The 22,744-nt window shown below is 38.7% G+C and overlaps 1 protein-coding gene and 1 non-coding gene across 5 annotated transcripts in view; both read right to left on the reverse strand.

Moving 5' to 3' along the window:
- FILIP1 (filamin A interacting protein 1) overlaps positions 1 to 22,744 on the reverse strand; it is a 214,126-nt gene that overhangs the window by 158,814 nt on the left and 32,568 nt on the right. The window lies entirely within an intron of this gene.
- Positions 18,722 to 18,826, reverse strand: LOC122422977. The gene has a single exon (XR_006264059.1). It is a non-coding gene; the product is annotated as a U6 spliceosomal RNA (small nuclear RNA).

Consider the following 22,744-nt stretch of genomic DNA (forward strand, 5'->3'; position numbering starts at 1 on the left):
AAAATTTAACAGTGCAGAACAACATTCATTTATTAGCTCAGAGCTCTGGGGTCAGAAATCTGGGTGTGGTGTAGTTCAGACAGGTCTTCTGTTTAGAGTCTCACAAGAATAAAATCAAGGTGTCAGCATGGTTGCATTCCTTACTGGAAGTTCTGGGAAAGAATCCACTTCCAAACATTTTCAGGTTGTTGGCAGAATCCAGTTTCTTGAAGTTGCAGGAGTGGGGTGCCTGTGTCTTTGTTGGGTTTCTGCTGGGAGGCTCTTAACTGCCTAAAGGGCTCTCTTTGATTCTTGCACAAGGCTCCTTACATCTCAATACCAGCATCAGTGCATTGAATCCTTCTCATACTTGGACTCTCTCTGACTTCTTTTCCTGCATCTTTCTTGCCTCCCATTGGAAAAAATTTCTCTGCTTTTAAGGATGCATGGGATTAAGTTAGGTCTACCTGAATGATCCAGGATAATCTCCCCAATTTCAGGTCCATAACCTTAATTACATCTGCAAATTCTCTTCACCTTATAGCAAAACATATTCATGGGAGCCAGAGATTAAGGTGTAGACATCTCTGGGGGCCGTTCTGCCTACCACTAATAGTAATAACAAAGAACAAGTGTATGGAATACTCCAGACTGAAATGATGGACTCAAGAAATTTAACTGAATCCCAGTGTTTTCTCTTCTTAGGAGAAACATTCCTGCTATGAGCCTGATTTCCTGATAACCAGATCTAGGACACATTGGTGATCTTTTGTCTGTCAATGTTTTGAATTAGCAGAAACCACTTTGAGCCATAGCTGAGTTTTCTCCTAATTACCTAAATTCCAAATTGGTTCGACTAATTTATTCTCATTTTTGTCCTAACATGCGTGAAATGCTGAGAAACCCAAGGAACAAGAGAAGTTTGTCTGGGGGTGTTGCGGGCAAGGAAATTCAAGCTGTGTATTACCTCATTACACTGAATTATGCAATTTCTCCACAAGACGAGATCAGCTCCTACAGTAAATAAAAAGAGCACCTGGGATGAAGGCGCATTAGAGAGAAAGCTGTCTGGCCTCTTCGGGAATGGAAAGAACAGAGTGGTCAACGACTCATCCCGTGGCACCACAAACAGACTTTCAAGAGATTGTGGAGGGGACAATGCCAAATTCATATGACAGACAGCTCTTTTAACGTTTGTACAGTGCCACTTATTCATCTGAGAAGGCAAAAGGAAATGCTTTCAACCCTGATCCCAGACACAGAGAGGAGCCCAGGTTCACGCCCCTCCCTGCCAAGAACAGAGTGCCACTCAACTTCATCTTGCCCATGAGATGAACCAGCCACCCAGGCCTGTAAATGACATCACATCTTGAGGGGTGAAGAAAATAAAACTGTGGGATTTTTTTCTTAGCATGAAATGCATTCACAGTCCATTTCCACTGCAATGTCTGAGCACTAAGGTTAGCTGGGAAGAAAGATAAATAAAGAAGAAAATTTTTCAGTAGTTGATATTTGATTTGGGGAGGCAATCAAATTAAAAAATGTAGGCAGGAGTGTTTTGTGAATTTGAGGCAGAAAGATTTTTTTTTTTTTTAAGATGGCTGCAATTACTATGCTCAATTCCAACTTGTTTATCTCATCAATGAGATGACTGACTCTGGAACAGCCTGACTTTCTCAGGATCATGTCCTTGCCCTATTCTAAGAACTGTCGAGGGTTATCTATTGCCCATTAGGGGGAAAAAGAAAGTTTAAATCTTTTAAATTTTCATTCAAGTCTTTTTCATCTTGATTCAGATTATCTTTAACATCAAATCACCAATTAACTACTGAACAGCTACTAAGGTCACTCAGATGGTAAAGAATCTGCTGCAACGTAAAAGACCCAGGTTCTATTCTTAGGTTAGGAAGATCCCCTGGGGAAAGGAATGGCAGCCCACTCCAGTATTCTTGCCTGGAGAATTCCATGGACAGAGGAGCCTGCTGGGCTACAATCCATGGGGTCACAAAGAGTTGGACACAACTGAGTGACTAACATTTTCACTTCATTTTTTCTCAGGTGCTGTGGGCATAGGCAGAATCACTAAATTTGTTTTATTTCTTGAAATATGTTCTATTTCCCACAGGAGCAATAACTCTATTTAATAAACTCATCTGCTTAACTATACTCTAAGCTGACCCTTGACTTTCCACCTTGGCATGTTTGTTCATGCCATCTCACTCCCCTAAAATGCTCTCCTCCTTCACTACCTCTTTCAAAACCTTATCCATCCTCCCAAGGCAGCTTGAACATTCTTTTAGGACGTTTCCCCAAACACTACTAGACCAGTGGTCCCCAACAAGAGCACATTTCCTTCTCAGGGGACATTTCCCAATGTCTGGGGACATTTTTGATGATCATAATGGGTGGAGGGTGCTACTGGTTCCCATAGGTAAAGGCCAGGGATAGTGCTAAACATCCTATAATGCACTGGTCAGCCCCATGACCAAGACTTCTCCAGCCCAGAATGTCAAGAATGCTTAGGGCAAGCCACGCTGTATGAGGATAAAGTCAAAGCTCCTCCTCTCAACTCCTATAACACAGAATGTGTGTTATATGCAAAATATATGCATTTAGCATATATTTTGTGTTCTTTTTCTACTTTCTCTGTCAGCATGTATACTTTTCCTAAGTGATTTGGAAGTTTGTACAAGAGAGGAACAACTTCATGGTGTTCAGCATGTCCTTCCATGTTTGATCTCATGCCTATAGCAGGCCCTGAAAAAACTCTACCGAGAACAGCATTAAAATACACTTTACATCTGCATCTCCATCCTTTCCCTGCAAATAGATTCATCAGTACCATTTTTCTAGATTCCGTATATGTGCATTAATATATGATACTTTTCTCTTTCTGACTTACTTCACTCTATAACAGGCTCTAGGTACACTGTGTGCTGTCCTTCGTTGCTCGGTCGTGTCCGACTCTGTGCAACCCCGTGGACTGTGCCTGCCAGGCTCTTCGGTCCATGGGGATTCTCCAGGCTCATGAGAAGCTGCCATGTAAGGCAGGGAGCCCAGCCTGGCACCCTGTGATGACATGGAGGGGTGGGGTGGGGGCTCAAGAGGGAAGGGATATATGTATAATTGTGGATGATTCATGTTGTTGTAAGACAGAAATCAACGCAACGCTGGAGAGCAATTTTCCTCCAATTAAAAACTAAATCTAAAAAAATACACTTTACCCTTCAGTACCAATGAGGACCCCCGCTTAGAGTTATCACTGCCATGTCTAACCAGCTCCAGCATCTTCAAGACTCCCTCATTTTTATGCTGTATCTTTAGCCCTCTCTGCTTTCATGAAGATAGGAAATCCCAATGACAAAAAAATGCCAGAATCCTAAACTGGTGAAAAGAGTTGGGCTCAAGTTGAAAAACCAGTGTTAAGTTTGGCACAATCCAAAGACATGGCCTTAAAGCTTTGTTTCATTTGATCATTCCTTTTCCCACATGCACACTCCATTACAGTACTCTGCTCTGCCTGTACAATCCCTCAAGACTGGAATAGAAAAGAGACAAAGTCAAGTTCAGGAGGCAATGGCCCCACTTTCAGCTGTGCCTGATGTAGGATGAAGTCTCCCCAGAGCAGGACAGGGTTAAAAGCTTTACATGCCCTCAGCACTGACGAGATTATCCTTCACCCTACTCTTGTCTGGAATTCAAAGTAAGTCCAATAGAGTTATAACTTCCTACATGGTGTCTGCTTCTACACTCGTGTTTTTAAAAAATATCTAATTCTTCAAACAAAACCTTTCTCTCTGTCTCTTAAATTCATATTCTCTCTGGCATGCACGCACACTCTCTCTTCTTATCTTTCTCTCTCTTTTCCTCTCTCTCTCTCTCTCTCTCTCCTGTTTTGACAGTGCCCTCAGCGTATGATTAGTCTTCCCAGAGGAAAATCAGCAATGATCAAAAGGAATGATCATTGTCTAACATCACTACCTTGACAAAGCTGAAAAATATTCTTTTTAAGAACAAATATTTCTATGAACACAAGATTAACCAAATAGGAAATATTTCTAAGATTCTATTCTATTGGGTGCCTGGCCTATCCTTATAACTAATCCAAAAGACTCTAGGGAGAAAGGAACCACATCTTCATTAAAGTTTTTACTAGATCAAGATTTTGAGTGGGGGGAGGGGAGGAAGTGATTTTGCTCCCAGATAGGGTTGCCACATTTAGCAGATGAAAATACTGGAGGACCAGTTAAATCTGAATTTCAGATAAAGAACCTTCCAATGAAACCAGCATCCTGTATTTTAGCTGATTAACCCTCTGCAGGGGACATTTGGCAAAGTCTAGAGATAGTTTTGGGTGTCAAGACTAGGGAGGATGGGGCTTCCCAGGTGGCACAGTGGTAAAGAATCTGCCTGCCAATACAGGGGACACGGGTTCAATCCTGAGTCCAAGAAGATCCGACATGCTACAGAGCAGCTAGGCCCATGCGCCACAACTCCTGGGCCTGGGAACTGTAACTACTGAAGCCTGCATGCCCCGGACCCTGCTTTCTGCTGCAAGAGAAGACGCTGCAATGAGAAGTCCTCGCGCTGCAACCAGACAGTGGCCCACGCTCACCACAGCTAGAGAAAACCCTGCATGGTGACAAAGACCCAGTACAGCCAAAATAAATAAAATATTTTTTTAAAAAAAGACTAGGAAGAATGGGGTCTTCCCTGGAGGTCCAGTGGTTATGATTTCATGCTTTCACTGCAGGAGGTACAGGTTCCCTCCCTGGTCGGATAACTAAGATCCCACATGGAGTGCTGTGTGGACCCCAAAAAATTAGTTAAAAAAAAAAAATAAGGAGTATGCCACTGGCATGGGCTGCTAAACATCCTACAATGCATAGGACAGCCCACCACAACAAAGAATTGTCTAGTCCAAAACGGCAGCAGAGTCAAGCTAGAAAAATTCCGATCTAGAATCACCTTTCAGAACATCTAATCTGCCCTCTTCTTTTAGCGTGAGAGGAACAGAAGACCCAGGGGACTTCAAGACGCAAGCTCTAAGCCTCACCACTAATTACTTGCAAAGTTGGTCAACTTGGAGGCACAGCCAGAACACTAGTTCCATTTCTGTGTGGCCCGGAAATGTTACCTACTAAAGCAGATACACTGAAGCCTTCCAAGTGTATTCCTTCAGGCTTCTCCATTAGAGAACACCAGTCAAGCCCCTGGGTGGCCTCTGGCTGGGAGGAAAAGGAGGTATAGGGCTTGGGACGAAATTTTTGTTCAAATATTTTTCCAGATCTTTTTCCCCAAACTTAATTTTATTTATAGGAAAGGAAGGGATGAGTGAAAATTCTGGCTTGGAATGAGTTACAATTGTGCCTCTTCCCTCCCCACCCCCACTCTCACTTTTTCTTTGACCTACAAAGGTACATTGTCTGAGTCTTGGAGAGAGCTTAACTTTCCTTTTTCAAGATCTCTCTGCTCTTGGATGAGGGGAAATGGCTTAAATGGAAAGCAACCCAAAGAAGATATTAAGCATTACAAAGGGAAAATGAGGTTATTGATGAAACATACTAGAGATTATTTGGGGGGTGGCCAGATGTCAGAAGCCTGTGGAATAACACGAAGCGGTGTACTGAAAATGTATTCAGACGTCAATTCTTGCCACATAAGGTTTGCCTGGAGGCCCCAAAGCAAGCAGCATGGCTCATCTAAGTGCAGAGCCGGCCAAGATAATCCAATGACCTAAGAATCTAATGACACTATACTCTGTCTCTGATCCTGCTTGGTTGTATTTTAACAGACCAATTTTTATTGCTTCTCTTCTGTGAGTGTCTGTGATGATTCCCCGCCACTGGCTTACTGAAAAGTTTTTTCTTAAATTATGACTTGAGGTTTCTCGAATGCAGTTTTTCAAAATGTTCATTCAGCATGTTATTAATTATTAATATGATTTTTTGGCAGGTTTGAAGAGGAGTAATTGCTTTAACCACATCATCTAACTAAGGAAATACTCAGCTCACTAAAAGAACTTTTACATGAAACATAAAAATGAATTTAAGAAAGACATATCCTATTGGAGATTTGGGGGAGTTTCTCACTTCCTTCCCAGTCTGCTCAGCTCGTTGTCAAGCTTGCAAACGAAAGTTTAAAACTTCGCATTATCCTTGCCCTTTCCAGCCCTGGTATAACTAACTTCTGAATCAACTGCTTTTTAAAATACTCTTGGAGTTCTTCAATTCTTCCTTCTCTAGAAATCTTCCAGCAAACAAAATAAAGTACCCTTGGAGCCTTCACTCTGTCATTGTTGTTTATATTAACATCCACATTCCCTGTGTGCCCTGCTTAGTCGCTTCAAATGTGTCCACCTCTTTGAAGACTATCCATGGACTGTAGCCCGCCAGGCTCCTCTGTCCATGGGATTCTCCAGGTGAACCTAGAACCTATTATACAGCATGAAGTAAATCAGAAAGAGAAAAATAAATACCGCATTCTAATGCATATATACGGAATCTAGAAAAATGGTCCTGAAGAATTTATTTGCAGGGCAGCAATGGAGAAACAGAGAATAGACTTGTGGACATGGGGAGAGGGGAGGAGAGGGTGAGGTGTATGGAAACAGTAACATGGAAACTTACATGACCACATGTAAAATAGATAGCCAACGGGAATTTGCTGTCTGGCTCAGGAAACTCAAACAGGGGCTCTGTATCAACCTAGGGGGTGGGATGGGGAGGGAGAGGGGAGGGAGGTTCAAAACAGAGGGGATATATGTATACCTATGGCTGATTCATGTTGAGGTTTGACAGAAAACAACAAAATTCTGTAAAGCAATTATACTTCAATAAAAATAAATAAATAAATTATTTAAAAAAAAAAAAAGAATACTGGAGTGGGTTGCCATGCCCTCCTCCAGGGGATCTTCCCCACCCAGGAACTGAATCTTGTCTCCTGTGTCTGCTGCATTGCTGACAGTCTTTACCCAATGAGCCACCTGGGAAGCTCCCCATATTTCCTTACAGACACATAATTTCCTGTTCCTTTTTTCACTAGGGTGCATTTTAATAGGATGCATTTCAATGGCAGCCTTGCAATTGTCAGATGTTTCCTGTCTCTTAATATTTAGCTTACCTGTACACTTTGCATCCCCAAGAGAAATAGAAGATAATTTTCAGACTCCCCAAGATAGTTATGCATTTCCTAGAAGTCAACTTTCCCAAATATTTACATTAACTCCAATCAAATGTTATTTTGAGAAAGTAAATGCTACTGACTTGTGGTTCTAATTTTCATCTTATTTGGGAAACACTTGGGTCCCACCCAATACAGCCAGTGGAGAAGGCAGTGACCCTATGAGTAGGAGCCCCCAATATTGCTTCTGCCAGTGGTTCTGGACCTAAAAGACAATAGGAAATCTCCCCAGCCCAACAGATTAAAGCATGTCTAATAACTCTCTGCTAAGAATCACAAGTATCTGTTGCATCCCCACAACTTTAACCTTCTTCAAAGAATATGAGGTACCATCAAGTTAAGTAGAATTGTCATACCTCTTTGCTATACAGCAAATATATAAAGATTTTAAAGAGATTAAATTATTTCCCTAGAACTTAATACCTTTTGGAGAAAGCCACCATTTCTGCCATTCTAAAGACACTCAACTCCTAAACACTTTTTTGATGACTTAAGATCATTTCAAGTACATTTATATATTTTAAAAAAGAAACAATGCCCTGAGGAAAATCTGTCATGTCGTAAGCAAACAGTTGAATTTTGTTCAGGAGTAACATTAGATATTAAATTACTTCTGAAGTTGAGAATTCGGTATCAACAAATTATTTTACAAAGCAAATACCTTAGAATTTCAGCTATCTTAAAGGGAAGTAATTATCAGAATAATTGATAATGATTTTCATTTTCCAGTAAGGCTTGACTCAGCACCAAAATGAAAAGTTCTTTCCAAAATGAGAATTCATCATCTATTTCTGAGATGCCACTTTGAACCCCAGAAAATAACTTTGTTTTTATACACGTCATCTCAGAAGATAACGAAGGCCATATGGCCAAATTCAGTATACTGAAATTCATAGACTGAGCTTTTCTGCATATTAAAAAATAAAATCATTGAATTAGAATACTTGTTAGCTTTTTAATTTTCCAGCTTTTTTGGCACATGATTTATTTATAAGAGAGATAAGACACGTTGATAAAAATAGAACCAGTCCAAACAAGCTGATTTATGAAGAATTATTTAGTACTTTCAAGTTTTTCTGTGGCCAAGACGTTGGGTATATAACTCACACAGTGTTTACTGTAATAGCTGCCCCCACCTCCTTTTCTGTCTGAACTTTCAACTTTGTTACAGTCATCTCAACAAATCTAATTCCAGTAAATTAGATCTCTCCTACTCTTTGTTTTTTGATTTGTGGTTTTTTTTTATCTCTTCAATTCCTCTGCCCATTTTTAAAATGTTTATTTATTTTTGGCTGCATCGAGTCTTAATTGATGGCACATGGGCTCTCTAGCTGTGGCCCGAGGACTCTGTAGTTTGTGGTGCATGAGCTTTCTTGCTCTGTGGCATGTAGGATCTTAGTTCCCTGACCAAGAATTGAACCCATGTCCCCACCATTGGAAGGCAGATTCTTAACCACTGGACCACCAGGGAAGTTCCCCTCTCCTATTCTTTGAATCTAGTTTTTAGAGAACTTCAACCCACCAAAAATTTATAATAATAATAGTTAACACATACAGCTCTACTATGCCCTAGGCATTGCCCCAAGCTAAATGCATGATGATCAGAGCTAGCTTATAAAGTGGTGCCATTACACAGATGAGGAATCTGAGGCACAGAGAAGTTAAGTCCTTTGTGTAATATTGCTGCTGCTAGAAGCCCAGGGAGTTGGGTTCCAAAGTCCATTGTTTTACTGCCTTACCTAACATCATAGACATATGACAACATAACATATGACAAGCCCAGAAAACATATTAAAAAACAGAGACATTACTTTGCCAACAAAGGTCCATATATTCAAAGCTCTGGTTTTTCCAGTAGTTATGTATGGTTGTGAGAGTTGAACCATAATGAAGGCTAAGCGCCAAACAATTGATACTTACAAACTGTGGTGTTGGAGTAGACTCTTGAGAGTCCCTTGGACTGCAAGGGGATCCAACCAGTCAATCCTAAAGGAAATCAGTCCGGAATATTCATTGGAAGGAATGATGCTGAAGCTGAAGCTACAGCTTCAGCTGAGGTGAAGGGCCTTTGACCACCTGACGCAAAGAGCTGACTCATTAGAAAGAACCCTGATGCTGGGGAAGACAAGGCAGGAGGAGAAGGGGATGACAGAGGACGAGATGTTTGGATGGCATCACTGACTAAATGGACATGAGTTTGAGCAAGCTCCAGGAGATGGTAAAGAACAGGGAAGCCTGGCATGCTACAGTCCATGAGGTCACAAAGAGTTAGACACGACTATCTAAACAAAAACAACAACATAACAAAAGAATATTTATTGACTTGGACCTAGAATTTTCCCTTTGTTTAAAATTATGTTTACATATAACGGGATCATAATTTTTTTTAACTCAACACAACATTATGAATATTTTTCAAAGCCTTCATAGAACAAAGAGAAAAACTACATCTATTATTCTTAAAGCACAGAGCCAATTGAGAAGCTTGTCCTGATTGGGATATCATTTCCCTCAGGAAACTTGCAGTCTGAGACACATGGTATAATAGGAGTCATGACCGGACTAGAATTTGATTCTAGATCCTAGGGGCATGGGCAATTATTTAATTTCTCTGGACCCCTTTTATTCTCTGATTTTCTAAAATAAGGGTAAATGAGGTAATCTGCAGATTCTTTGCACTGAGGCAACTGGACACACACACTGGAAAACAAGCAGTGAGGAATTCTTACTGAGCATCGCATTAGCAAGGGTGAAGTGTGTGCATGTGACAGGCGGGCTTTTTGGAAGAGAGGACGGGGTGTGGATGATCAGGTAGGGTAACAGAAGGCAGAAGGCGCCTGTGTGAACTTTGAAGGTGCAGTGGGGGACAGTGGCTTGTGCAGAGGCATGGCGGCCCCAGAGGCAATCAGGACGTGATGAGCTGTCGGCAGTGCGCCTTCCCAATCTGTGCCTCTTTACCTCTCTGCCTGCACCCTCAGCCTCCTCGTTCACGCCCCACATTTGGCACAATCCTTCCTGTCGCTTCTCTTTCTCACCCCACCACTGTGAAGCCCACAAGGACCTGCCCTTTCTGAGTATCTCATTTCTTCAGGGCCCAGCTCCAGATACATTACGATCAGAAGTGATGGTTGAAACATTTAACCACCAATCAGAACGATGCCAGCTACAGGGCTGAAGTGAGGTTTGGAGGCTCCCTGCGGCATGAGTTTGAATGCTCTTGTTTCTGGATTGTAGAGAGGCCCAGAGACTCCCAGGGGAGGGCCTCGCAGCTGCAATGGCAGGGTCACCAGCCAAATGGGAGCCCACTGGCTCCGTCAGAACAGACAGCAGCTGTAAACAATCAGTTCACCCATCCTGGCACGTACCAACTTAGTATAAACTCTGCCAAGAACAAAAATAATTGAAAAGAAGATTACATCTTTATCAGTTAAGTCGTATATACGCAAGCATACATCTGTGTGTGCGTGTGTATATGTGCATACACAGACCAGCAGACATGGATATATATAGCTGTGCACAGCACCTGCTTCAAAAAATCCCCTTCTGCCCTCACTCTAAACTCTAGAAAATTCTCTCTGAAACTCAAGCCTAGCCTACTATCCAGGCTCCGTTTTCACTCCACTGTCACCCTGGCTATCCGGGGTGCTCATGGGGGAGAGTTTCATACCAGTGGCCACCACCCCTTTATTCGCTCCTCCTTTCTAGTAACATGGGTGGCATTTCCTCTTCTCCTCCACCTCCGTCGGGACCACAGCAGCTCTAGAGTCATCTAGGTGGTGAGAGGAGGCTTCAGGAGAGGGGGCTACTGGGTGGGGGAGGGTTAAAGACAGTGGCTATTCAAACTTTTGGTTAGTTTCCATTGTCATATGACCTCAGCTGTATGTGAGAGTTTCACAGTGGCAACAAAATAAAAGATGAGGACATTGTGGGACTTCCCTGGTGGTCCAGTAGTTAAGATCCTGTACTTCCACTGCATGTGCTGTGGGTTTGATCCTTGGTAGGGAAACTAAGATCTCACATGACCTATAGGGTGGCAAAACAAACAAACAAAATGAGAACATTGTATGTGAGAAAAGTGCCGTCAAAATATTTAATGTATGGTACAGAGTAAGGGCTTCCCAGGTGGCGCTAGTGATAAAGAACCTGCCTGCCAAGGGCAGGGTTGGAAGATCCCCTAGAGAAGGAAATGACAACCCACTCCAGTATTCTTGCCTGGGAAATCCTATGGACAGAGGAGCCTAGTGAGCTACAGTCCACAGGGTCACAGACTTGAACATGACTGCCCACACACACACATCCAATATGCAAAATAAGCAACTAATCATCTTGTTCTATTATAACCTAACTGGCCACAGTGTGTATGGATTTTAAGTGTGGGGAGGGTTAGGGGGTGAGCCTAAAGAGAAAAAAAAAAAAAGAGTTAACTAATTATGCTCAAGTATAAATTTAGTAAACATATTTTTAACATAAATATCTAGTTGGGGATTATGCAATTAAGAAAGCAAATCAGCTGAAAATAAACATACTGAAAGAGTTCCCTATGTTAACTTATGATTCTTCTAAAACTTCCAAAACTTAAACAGCTTTCTGGGTATCATTAAACAAGGATCCTTGTGTATAACATGGGCCACTATGATATATTTGATTTAGGAAACAGCCAAAAAACGAGTCTTAACAAAAGAGAAACATTAGTAAAAGCAATTATGAGTTAAACCCAGAATAAACTCTCTAATGTTTATCTTAGTTTATTCATATTAATTCCTTTAGCTCTCATGACTCTTACTGAGAGTTGATGAACTTTTTCTTATTTTATTTCCTTATCCAGAGATGTTTATAAATGGCCACACTTCTGAAAGAAGGTGCTAATTGAGTTGTTCATGTTAGGACTGGTGAGTATTTATTTAACAACGAACTGGAGATAAAAGCAAAGTGGAGAAAGAGGAGGACAGCTGAAAAAGCTGCTGTGCTTCTGTGTTTTTTTTTTAAAATCCATGTTTTATCAATTAAAGCTACAGAAAACTATCTTGAGGCCTAAATATTTAAAAGGAAATATTATGCTTCATAGAGGTCATTCTGGCATAGATGATGGACTGTTCCATGTCTGCCCTTAAGAATCCAAGACATCAGACTTTTGATGTTATCCTTTTAAGGTTATAAGACTCCACAGTTTTGATTAACTCAGGCCTGATGCTCAAATACTTACCTTCAATTATTTCATTCTTTTAAATTAACGGCAAGATTTTCTACCCTATGACTTAAAAAAATTATTTATGCTACAATGATAAATAAAATATACTTAAAGTACAGTAATTTGGGTTTAACTGCTAAAAATATTATGAGACTGGGAGGAAAAAAATACCAGTATATATCCTAGTATGGCATCAACATTAACAATAATAACAACAACAAAAAACCGCTAAAGTGCTTTCTGCAAAAATCACAGAAAAACCCTGTGCCCTAGAGGGCACATCTCCGCGCCGGTACATCCCCACCTGTATGGAAACGTTTCCTTTTTTAAAGCTGAAATTAAGGCCTGGATATTTTGCGAATGTTTGCAAAGCAAAATTTATGGACGGGTCTTCTCCTAGCTCTTGCTAAGATCAAAATGATGACATTTTCATCCCGTCTCACAGCTGACAAATTCTCACCTTCTGATGTACAAAAATTTGCAGTTAGTTCATTAACAGAGAATATATTTCCTTGCCTATCAGTAACACCATTTCCCTCCCAGATTGTTCTCCCAATCAGGATGTGCTTATCCAGTAGCTTATTCAACTACTTTAACAGACATCCTAAATCCTGGGATGTCTGAAACCCAGTTTCTGGTCTTTCCCTTAAGCTGCTCCTCCTCAGCTTTCCCTGGCTCTGTGAATGGCATCTCCATCTTTCTGGTCGCTAGGCTGAAAACTCTGGAATCCTCACTGACCACTCCCTTTCTCCAATATCCACTTCTAACTCATCCAGACATTTACTGATGTACTTACACAGTATGTCAGGGTCTGACCACTTCTTACCACTACCTCCCTAGACCCAGCCACCATCAGCTTCCCCCCAACCCCACCTCAAATATTGCAACAGCCTCCAACTGGTCTTTCTGCTACTGTCCTTGTACCACTGCAGCGTCTTCTTGACACAGAAGCTACATTGAATCTTTTAAAACTTTTCAGATCATGTTCCTTCTCTGGTCCAACCATCTGGGAGTCAAAGGTCTCACAATGGCCTGCAAGACCCTATCGATCTGTTCATTTGTTACCTCTCAGACCCCTTCTCCAGCTACCCTCTCACTCCAGCCACTTATCTTGGTATTTCTCAAACATGACTCTCATGCCCCCAACACAGGCCTGTGCCCTAGTATTCTCTCTGCCTGGAACACTCTTTGCCCAAATATTCATTTACCTTACTCCATGCCTCTTTCAAGCCTTTACCCAAATGTCACCTTCTCAGTGAGACATACCCTGACCACCCTATTTAAAATTTGTAATCCATATTTCTCTACCTACACCCAGCACTTCTGATTCCTCTTACTCTGCTTTATATTTTATTTTTCATAACATTTATCACCTTAAAACTTGTGGTATTATTTACTTATTTATTATGCTTATTATTTATACTACCCCACCCCCCACATGCTGGCATATAAGTTCCACTAGGAAAGTGCTATTTGTCTGCTTAGATTACTCATATATCCCAAGAACTTGAAGCAGTAACTAGTACATGGCAGATATTTGATAAATATTGAATTCATCAGCAGATGAATGAATGCTATGCTTTATCAAATTCACCAGTATTCTTCATATCTCTATTCATTCATGCATTCTTTTACCAAAAACGTCATCAATCACCCAGTGCATGCGTGGGTGCATACTAAGTTGCTTCAGTCATGTCCAACTGCTTGCAATCCTATGGATCTTAGCCCAGACCAGGCTCCTTTGTCCATGGGATTCTCCAGACATGAATACTGAAGTAGGTTGCCATGCCCTCCTCCGGAGGATCTTCCCCACCCATGGATAGAACCCAGTCTCTTATGTTGCCCACATTGGCAGGCAGGTTCTTTACCATCAGCACCACCTGGGAAGACCCAAGCACCCAGGACCTAGTCTATATTTAGTGCGTATCCATACTCCACTTTCCCCTTAGACAATCAAAACTCTGTGATCACATTTGATATACTAATCTACAGAGATAAAACTATTGGAATGGAAAGAATCTAAATGAAGAGGTTTTCTAGCTCAGCATTGTCCAATGGCACATTCTGTGATGACAAAGATGGTCGATATCTGTGCTGTCTGCTGCAGTAGCCACTAGTCACATGGACTTAAGCACTTGACATGCAAGTGTATGGGATAACTAAAGAACTGAATTTTTATTTTGTGTTACGTAATTTAAATTTAAACAGCCACGTGTGGCTAATGGGTCTTACAGTGGGCAGCACAGCCCTATTTCATCCCTCTGACTCCACCTAGAACTTTCCCTAAGATACCCAAGGCAGGTAGTTAGCTCCACTACTTTCTTTCTCTCATAAAAGATGACTAACAATTAGTTACTATCACATATCATTTCTATGATTGATAAATGTCTCTCCTTTCACAATTATCATTATTTTGTCAACTGAGTTTTGATAATATGTGAATCAATTTATAAAATAGGAAAACTTTAGGATTTACCCTCTGAACCCAATAGCATATTTTATCTACTTCGCTATTTGCATGACATAATTTAATTTTCTAACTTTATTTTACAGCTTTACCAAGGTATTGTAATTGATGTACATTTAACTGTGCATATTTCAAGGTCAGAATTTGATGAGTTTTGACATACGTATACACCCAGGGAACCATCACCATAGTTATTTTAAAATTCAAACGACCAGCACCAGTGCTGACCCACAGGACATCACTGTGTACACTGGAGGAAAGGGCACATTTTCTCTGCCAGGAAACATAGTACAGTGAAAAGCAGTCAGCTCAACTTCAGCTCTCATCAACCTTCTCAGTCAGAGCCTTCATACAGTGAACAACACACACAACCATAAATGGCAGTCCTGAAAACTGGTCTCTTAAACTTATATTTAAAACATCCTCCTAATGTTTTAAAAAGTATGCTGGTTTCCATTTCAAGGTGACAGAATGGAAATAGATTGTAGCCTGGTCTTCTCACTGCAAACTCTTAAGATTTTAGAAAGGATTTTTTAATCCATAGAACTGGAAAATAGTATCAACCTTTGGAGGATCATAAACTTTGAGAAAACACTGGAAGACAGAAAGCAGATGGGATTAGAATGAAGATTTAAAACTACAGCTTAAAACAAGAATAGGAGAGTGCTACCAAAAATGTTAGGAATGAATAGCAAAGACGAGGGAGTTTGGGGACAGCAGACACTGTGACTATCAGAGGACAGTAGCACAAATAGTCAGGAAGATTGGACTGTGCACACCCCCTCTACCCACCCAGGCTACTATTGAGTCAAAGAGCAGAAACAAGAATTGCTACCTTCAGCTAAAAGCAATGAGTATGGGAAATTAGGTCAAAGAAGCAAAGCACCATCTTGGATGTCCTGGATGGCTGCAGCTACCCAAGAGGATGGAGCCACCCCCTCACCTATCAGAAGCTGGCCTCTGAGGTACTTCACCCAGTGCTAGCCTTACACCTCCTACATACTCTTGAAAACAGACTGATTTCAGATTTCCAGCATCAAATCTTACCCCTGTGTCTAAGCAGCTGCAGGTATACACAGAATGGACTGCCCAAACTGGAGTCTCAACCACAGGAACAAACACTCAGGAATAATTAAGCATTAGAAGAAGGCCAATATCATTAAAAAGAAATGAGTTCTTTGTTTTGAAAAAAAGGGAAGAACTTACATAAAGGAATCAAATTAATAAAGAAGTCATAATAAAACTTTAGAGTATCCATAAGGATATTTGTTTAGTCCCTAAGCTCTGTCTGACTTTTTTGGGACCTTATGGACTGTAACCTGTCAGGCTTCTCTTTGAGGATATTAAATCCATAGAAAATGAATAATTAGAAATAACTGAACAGCTTTTAAAATTTTGATCATTGAAATAGAATACTCAATAGGGGTCAAAGAATGGACAGGGTTCAAGAACAAATTTCTTAACTATAATATTAAGTTCTTTCAGAATGCATAAAAAGGTGATGAAGGGGCACAATATAAAATAAAAATTAGGAATCATGTAAAATAGACCCAAACATCCAATCACTCATCTAAGAGATATTAGAAGTAGTAAAGTAATATATACATTAGTCACATCTTAAGGATTAGCCAAGCACTGAGTAAGATAAACTTTTAAAACTCACACCTAGACATTATATTAACACTTCAGAAGACTGAGAATAAAGGAAAGAAATCCTAAAATCTGTAAGAAAGAAAAAAAAAAAATGCTCTACAGAGAATCTTCTTAACAATGGGGGGAAAAAGGTTAAACCTACAATTTTATACCCAACCAAACTATCATTTAAGTATGGCTATGGAACATGAAGGAATCAGTAAGTTTGCCATTTATAATAACTCTTTGAAATAATTATCCCCTTTAAAATAAAAATAAATATAGTACTAAGGAAGCAATGGTGAACAAAGAAATCCCTATTGTTAATCCTAGTGAAGTTCTGATTTAAATTTAAAAAAAAAAAAGACAATTTTTACCATAACAGTGTAGACCTAAAAGTCCAAATAATGTCAACATGGGAGAAATGATAATGAAAGGAAATGCTTCAAATAAAATTGAGGTATACAGAGATTTCATTTTGTTCACTGAATAGAGACACTGATAAACTCTAGATATTAATAGAAAATATATTAAGTTGAATGCTTTTAAAAATTGAATAGCAATTACTAGAAAAACAAATATAATTTTTACACTATCAGGAAAAAATGTATAAGATTATTAAATCACCACAAAGAAAGGAAGAAAAAAACTGAAAACATTATTCAAATATAAAATCTAAGTTTACCAGGCCCACAAATTTTGCAGGCAATTATTACCAACCCTTTAAAAAATAGAAATTCATATTTTGCATAAACAAGAATGGAAAAATATGAGAAGCCACTAACCTATTTAAGTACGGGTCATAAGCTTATCCAAAATTCAAAGTAAGATCATATAATGAAAGAAAAATATAAACTAATATCAAAACATGGATGCAGAAATGCTAAATAAAATATTACAAATGTAAATTCATCAATCCATTAAAAGAATAGTGCATTAGTATCAGACAAGTTTTATTCCAGGAATGCAAAGATAGATTTTTCTAATAATGAACAACCATTGTAATTCACTAGCTTAGTCACATGATTTAGAAAAAAAATAATTTCAGTGATGCTCCAAAGATTCAAGTGTATAAATAAAAATGTATATAGATGCATATATATGTATAAATATAGTTGTGTGTGTGTGCACATGCATGTTGTGTGTCTGTGTGTATGAAAACTAAGAACAAAGCAAAACTTTTTTAATTTGATCAAAGGTATCTACCTGAAAATATAGCAAACATGAGACTAACTAGAAATATTGTCTTTAAGCTCAGGGACAAAACACGAATGCTATTACTACTGTTCAATATCAAACTGGACATCCTAGCCAATGGAATAAAATAAGTAAAACCATAGTAGGTGGTATAAATATTGGAAAGTAAGAGAGAAACTACTATTAGTTATAAAGGACATGATAATCTAGCTAGAAAACTAAAGGTGCTTAGATGAAAAACTACTGTAACCAAGAAGGAAGTTCAATTAAATGGAAAGATACAAAATCAACATTTAAAAAAATTAACTACTTTTCTATACTATTGGCATCAATGCTTTTCAAAATGTAAGTGTGGAGGGGGCAATCACATTCCCAATAGCAACAGAAATTAAATTATAAGGTCCTTGGGAATAAGCTTAATGGAAATAATTAAAGCCTCTATGGCTCAGATGGTAAAGAATCTGCCTGCATTGAGGGAGGCCTGGGTTTGATACCTGGGTTGGAAAGATCCCCTGGAGGAAGTCATGGCAACCCACTCCAGTATTCTTGCCTGGAGAATCCCCATGGACAGATGAGCCTGGAAGGCTACAGTCCATAGATTCACAAAGAGTTGGACACAACTAAGTAGCTAAGCGCAACACATGAAAATAATTACAAAACTTAATAGAAAAAATATAAAGTTGCCTGAATAAGGGAGGAAATTTACCACATTCATGGATGAAAATCTCAATGTTTTTAAAATATAAACTTTTTCAAATGAATATATAATTTCAATGCAATCCTATTCAAAATCCAACTAGAATTTTTATTAAGTTCTAAAATTTATATAGAAGATTGTATGAACAATGATAACTAAAGTTATTTTTTAAAAAAAGAAACACCACGAAAAGCAACTTGCTCTAATACTGGGTTGGACAAAAAGTTAGTTCAATTTTTTTCCCCAAGATGGCTCCAGTAGCAGTGAGTTGTCTTTAACTTCATTCAAAACTAATTTTGTTAGATTCTATCATGATAGCTGCACTGAAAGAAAAACTATCAAAATTGGTGAATTTTTTTTTTTTTCTTTTTGTCTTTCTAAAAATATGGAACGCTTCACGAATTTGCGTGTCATCCTTGCACAGGGACCATGCTAATCTTCTCTGTATCGTTAAAATTGGTGAATTTTTATGTAGCCATTTTAATATTGAAGATGGAAGAAAAAAACAACATTTCAGCATATTATGCTTTATTATTTCAAGAAAGATAAAAACACAACTGAAATACAAAAAAAAAAAAGATTTGTGCAGTGTTTGGAGACGGTACTGTGACTGATTAAACATGTCAAAAGTGGCTTGTGAAGATTCATGCTGGAGATTTCTTGCTGGACAATGCAAGAACTGACTGGTAAACCAGTTGATGCTGATAGCAATCCAATGGAGACACTAAATGAGAATAATTAATGTTATACTACAGGAGACAGCCAATATACTCCAAATATCCAAATCAAGCCTTGAAAAGCATTTGCACCAGCTTGGTTTTGTTAATCGCTTTGATGTTTAGGTTCCACATAAGTTAAGTTAAAAAACCTTCTTGACCATATTTCTGCATGCAATTCTCCATTGAAATATAGCGAAAATGTTCCATTTTCAAAAGAAATTGTGATGGGCAATGAAAAGTAGATATTATACAATAATATGGAATGGAAGAGATTGTGGGACAAGCAAAATGAACCACCACCAACCACATTAAAGGCCAGTCTTTATCCAAAGAAGGTGATTTTGGAATTGGAAGGGAGTACTCTATTATGAACTCCTTCTAGAAGACTGAATGATTAATTCTATCAAGTACTCTCCCAGTTAGACCAGCTGAAAGCAGCACTCAATGAAAATTGCTCAGATTTAGTCAACAGAAAACGCATAATCTTCCATCAGGGTAATACAAAACTCCAGGTTTCTTTGATGACTAGGCAAAAACTGTAACAGCTTGGCTGGGAAGTTCTGATTCATTACCTTATTCACCAGATATTGAACCTTCAGATTTACATTTATTTCAGTCTTTACAAAATTCTGTTAGTGGAAAAAATTTCAATGCCCTGGAAGACTGTAAAAGGCACCTGGAACAGTTCTTTGCTCAAAAAGATAAAAAGTTTTGGCAAGATGGAATTGTGAAGTTGCCTGAAAAAAATGTCAGAAGGCAGTGGAGCAAAATGGTTAATACATTGTTCTATAAAGTTCCATAAAGTGAAATTGAAAAGTGTCTTTTATTTTTACCTTAAAGCTGAAGGAACTTTTTGATCAACCCATTAGATATCAAGCATAGTAGAAAGCTATGGCAATTAGAACTATGAGATATTATTGTTTAATATAAACAGAATGGTGTCCAGAAACAGACCCACATTCAAATGGGAATTTATTATACCATGTACTCATTAAGAATAAAGGCCTTATACTGGCACAAAAACAGACCTGTAGGTCAATGGAACAAAATAAAGAGCCCAGAAATAAACCCACCCACCTATACTCAGTTAAGCTGACAAAGGAGGCAAGAATATACAATGAAGTAAAGACAGTGTTTTCAACAAGTGGTGGTTGGAAAATTGGACAGCTACATGTAAATCAATGAAATTAGAATACTTCTTAACACCAAACACCACAAAAAAAATCTCAAAATGGTTTAAGACCTAAATATAGGACATGATACCATTAAACCCCTAGAAGATAACATAGGCAAAACATTCTCATATATAAATCATGGCAATATTTTCTTAGTTCAGTCTCCCAAGGCAAAAGAAATAAAAGCAAAGATAAACAAAGGGGACATAATCAAACGTCAAGCTTTTGCACAACAAAGGACACCGTCACCAAAATGAAAAGACAACCTATTAAATGGGAGAAAATGTCTGAAAAGGATGCAACTGACAAGAGAATAAAATTCAAAATACACAAAGAGTTCACACAATATCAAAAAATACAAACAACCCAATCAAAAGATGAGCAGAAGTTCTCAATAAGTATTTCTCCAAAGAAGACATGAAGGCAAAAAGGCATATGAAATGATGCCCAACACTCTAATTTTTAGAGAAATGCAAATCAAAACTACATTAGGTATCACTTCATGTTAGTCAGAATTGCCATCATTAAAAAGCCCAGAAACAATCAATGCTGGAGAAGGTGTGGAGAAAGGGGAACCCTCTTGCACTGTTGATGGGAAAGTAAGTCGATACAACCACTGTGGAGAACAGTATAGAAGGTCCTTGAAAAACTAAAAGTAGAGCTACCTTGTGATCCAGCAATCCCATTACTAGACATATATTCAGAAAAGATGAAAAATCTAATCGAAAAGATACATGCACCTCAATGTTCATAGCAGCACTATTTATAATAGCCAAGACATGGAAGCAACCTACGTGTCCATCAACAGATATATATGGGCTTCCTGGTGGCTCAGCAGTAAAGAATCCACCTGTGATGTACAAGACACAGGAGATGCCACAAGTCCAATCCCTGGGTCAGGAAGATCTCCGGGAGGAGGGCAGGGCAACCACTCCAATATTCTTGCCTTGGAAAATCCCATGGACAGAGGAGCCTGGCAGGCTACTGTCCACAGGGTTGGAAAGAGTCAGAAAAGACTGAAGCAGCTGAGCACATATACTTATATACATACAAATATTACTCAGCATGTGTATATAAGAAACTATTAGAAGAAAATATAGGCAAATATGTGCAACCTTGGAGTCAAGAAAACCATATGAAATAATATACAAAAGAGCAAAAGTCATAAAAGGAAGTATAGTAAATTTGACTAAAAATGACTAAAAATTTTAAAAATTAAATGACCAAAGCATGTTAAAAGTGAGGAGGCAAGCAGCATAAACAACAACAAAGGGTCAGAATTAATAAATCACTTAAAGAAAGAAAAAGCGCAAACTAATTGAAAAATGGGCCAAGGATATAAATTGGTAACTCACAGAAGAAATAATAAAAATGGTCAAGCTTTATATAAACTATTTCTCAACCTCATATTAACAGAGGAAATTAAAATTCAGTGAGTACACTCATACACAGCTGGAGAGAATGTAAGTACAAGGACAACCATTAAGAGGTGATTTTTGCATAACATATCATCCTAAAATCCTACTGTCAGTATCTCCCCCAGAGAGCTACATGCCCAAGGAAGAAAGTATTAAGGATCTTCACTGGAATGTTATTTCCAATAGTGAAAAATTCAAAACAACCTAAACATTCATAACAAGAGGAATGTCTAAATAAATAATTGTGCACCCTTTCAGTGGAACATCATGCTGCAACTTTCTAAAAATGAGGTGGACCTGTAAGTACTGACATGAAAAATTGTCTAAGTCATATTATTAAGTGAAATAATGGAGCCATCACTTATGTTAAAATACATACACACATAGATAGGGGCAACCCCATGGAGAAAAATCTAGAAGCATTGATAATGGTGACTGTTTCAAGGGAGAGGACTAAGACAGGGGGCACTGGAGAAGGGACTAATCAGAGGTACATTCCTTTGATCTATTAAGTTCTAATTTTTAACAAGGAGAGTCTACTACTGAGGAAATTTTAAATGATTTTTAATGTACAATCTATTTGCAATATGAATCACAAATGTGGAAGTGATAAAGTTATAATAAACTGTAAACAAAGTTGCTTTAAACCGGTGAAATGAATGGAGCAACAGTCATTAAAATCTAGGCTACTTCTTTCTTTATTTAAGCTTTCTTCCTTTCATCCACAGTACTAGAGCATCCAAAGAAACCTCATGTCACACCATATTCTTCACCCTCTGGTCTTAAAAAAATGAAAAGTCATCTTGGGTGGGGCTTTATTTTTTGTGGCTGTTTTCGGGATGAGGTTTGAATTACCCACCCAGGATGCTGTGACGAAAGCACTCTTTCATTTCTAATATGATTCCTCTGGAAGCAAGAGTCATCCTCTCAATGCAATTATAACATGTGAATGTTAATTTAACAGAACAGTCCTTCCCAAGTCTTTCTTTAATATCCACTGGGAGAAAATTTTTGTAATTTAAGAATGACTTGTTTTTTTAGAATTCTGACTCTCACATTTACTGTTTTTGATAGGGTGTTAAAAAACGAG

This window comes from Cervus canadensis, chromosome 20 (assembly GCF_019320065.1).
Source record: "Cervus canadensis isolate Bull #8, Minnesota chromosome 20, ASM1932006v1, whole genome shotgun sequence".
NCBI lineage: Eukaryota > Metazoa > Chordata > Mammalia > Artiodactyla > Cervidae > Cervus > Cervus canadensis.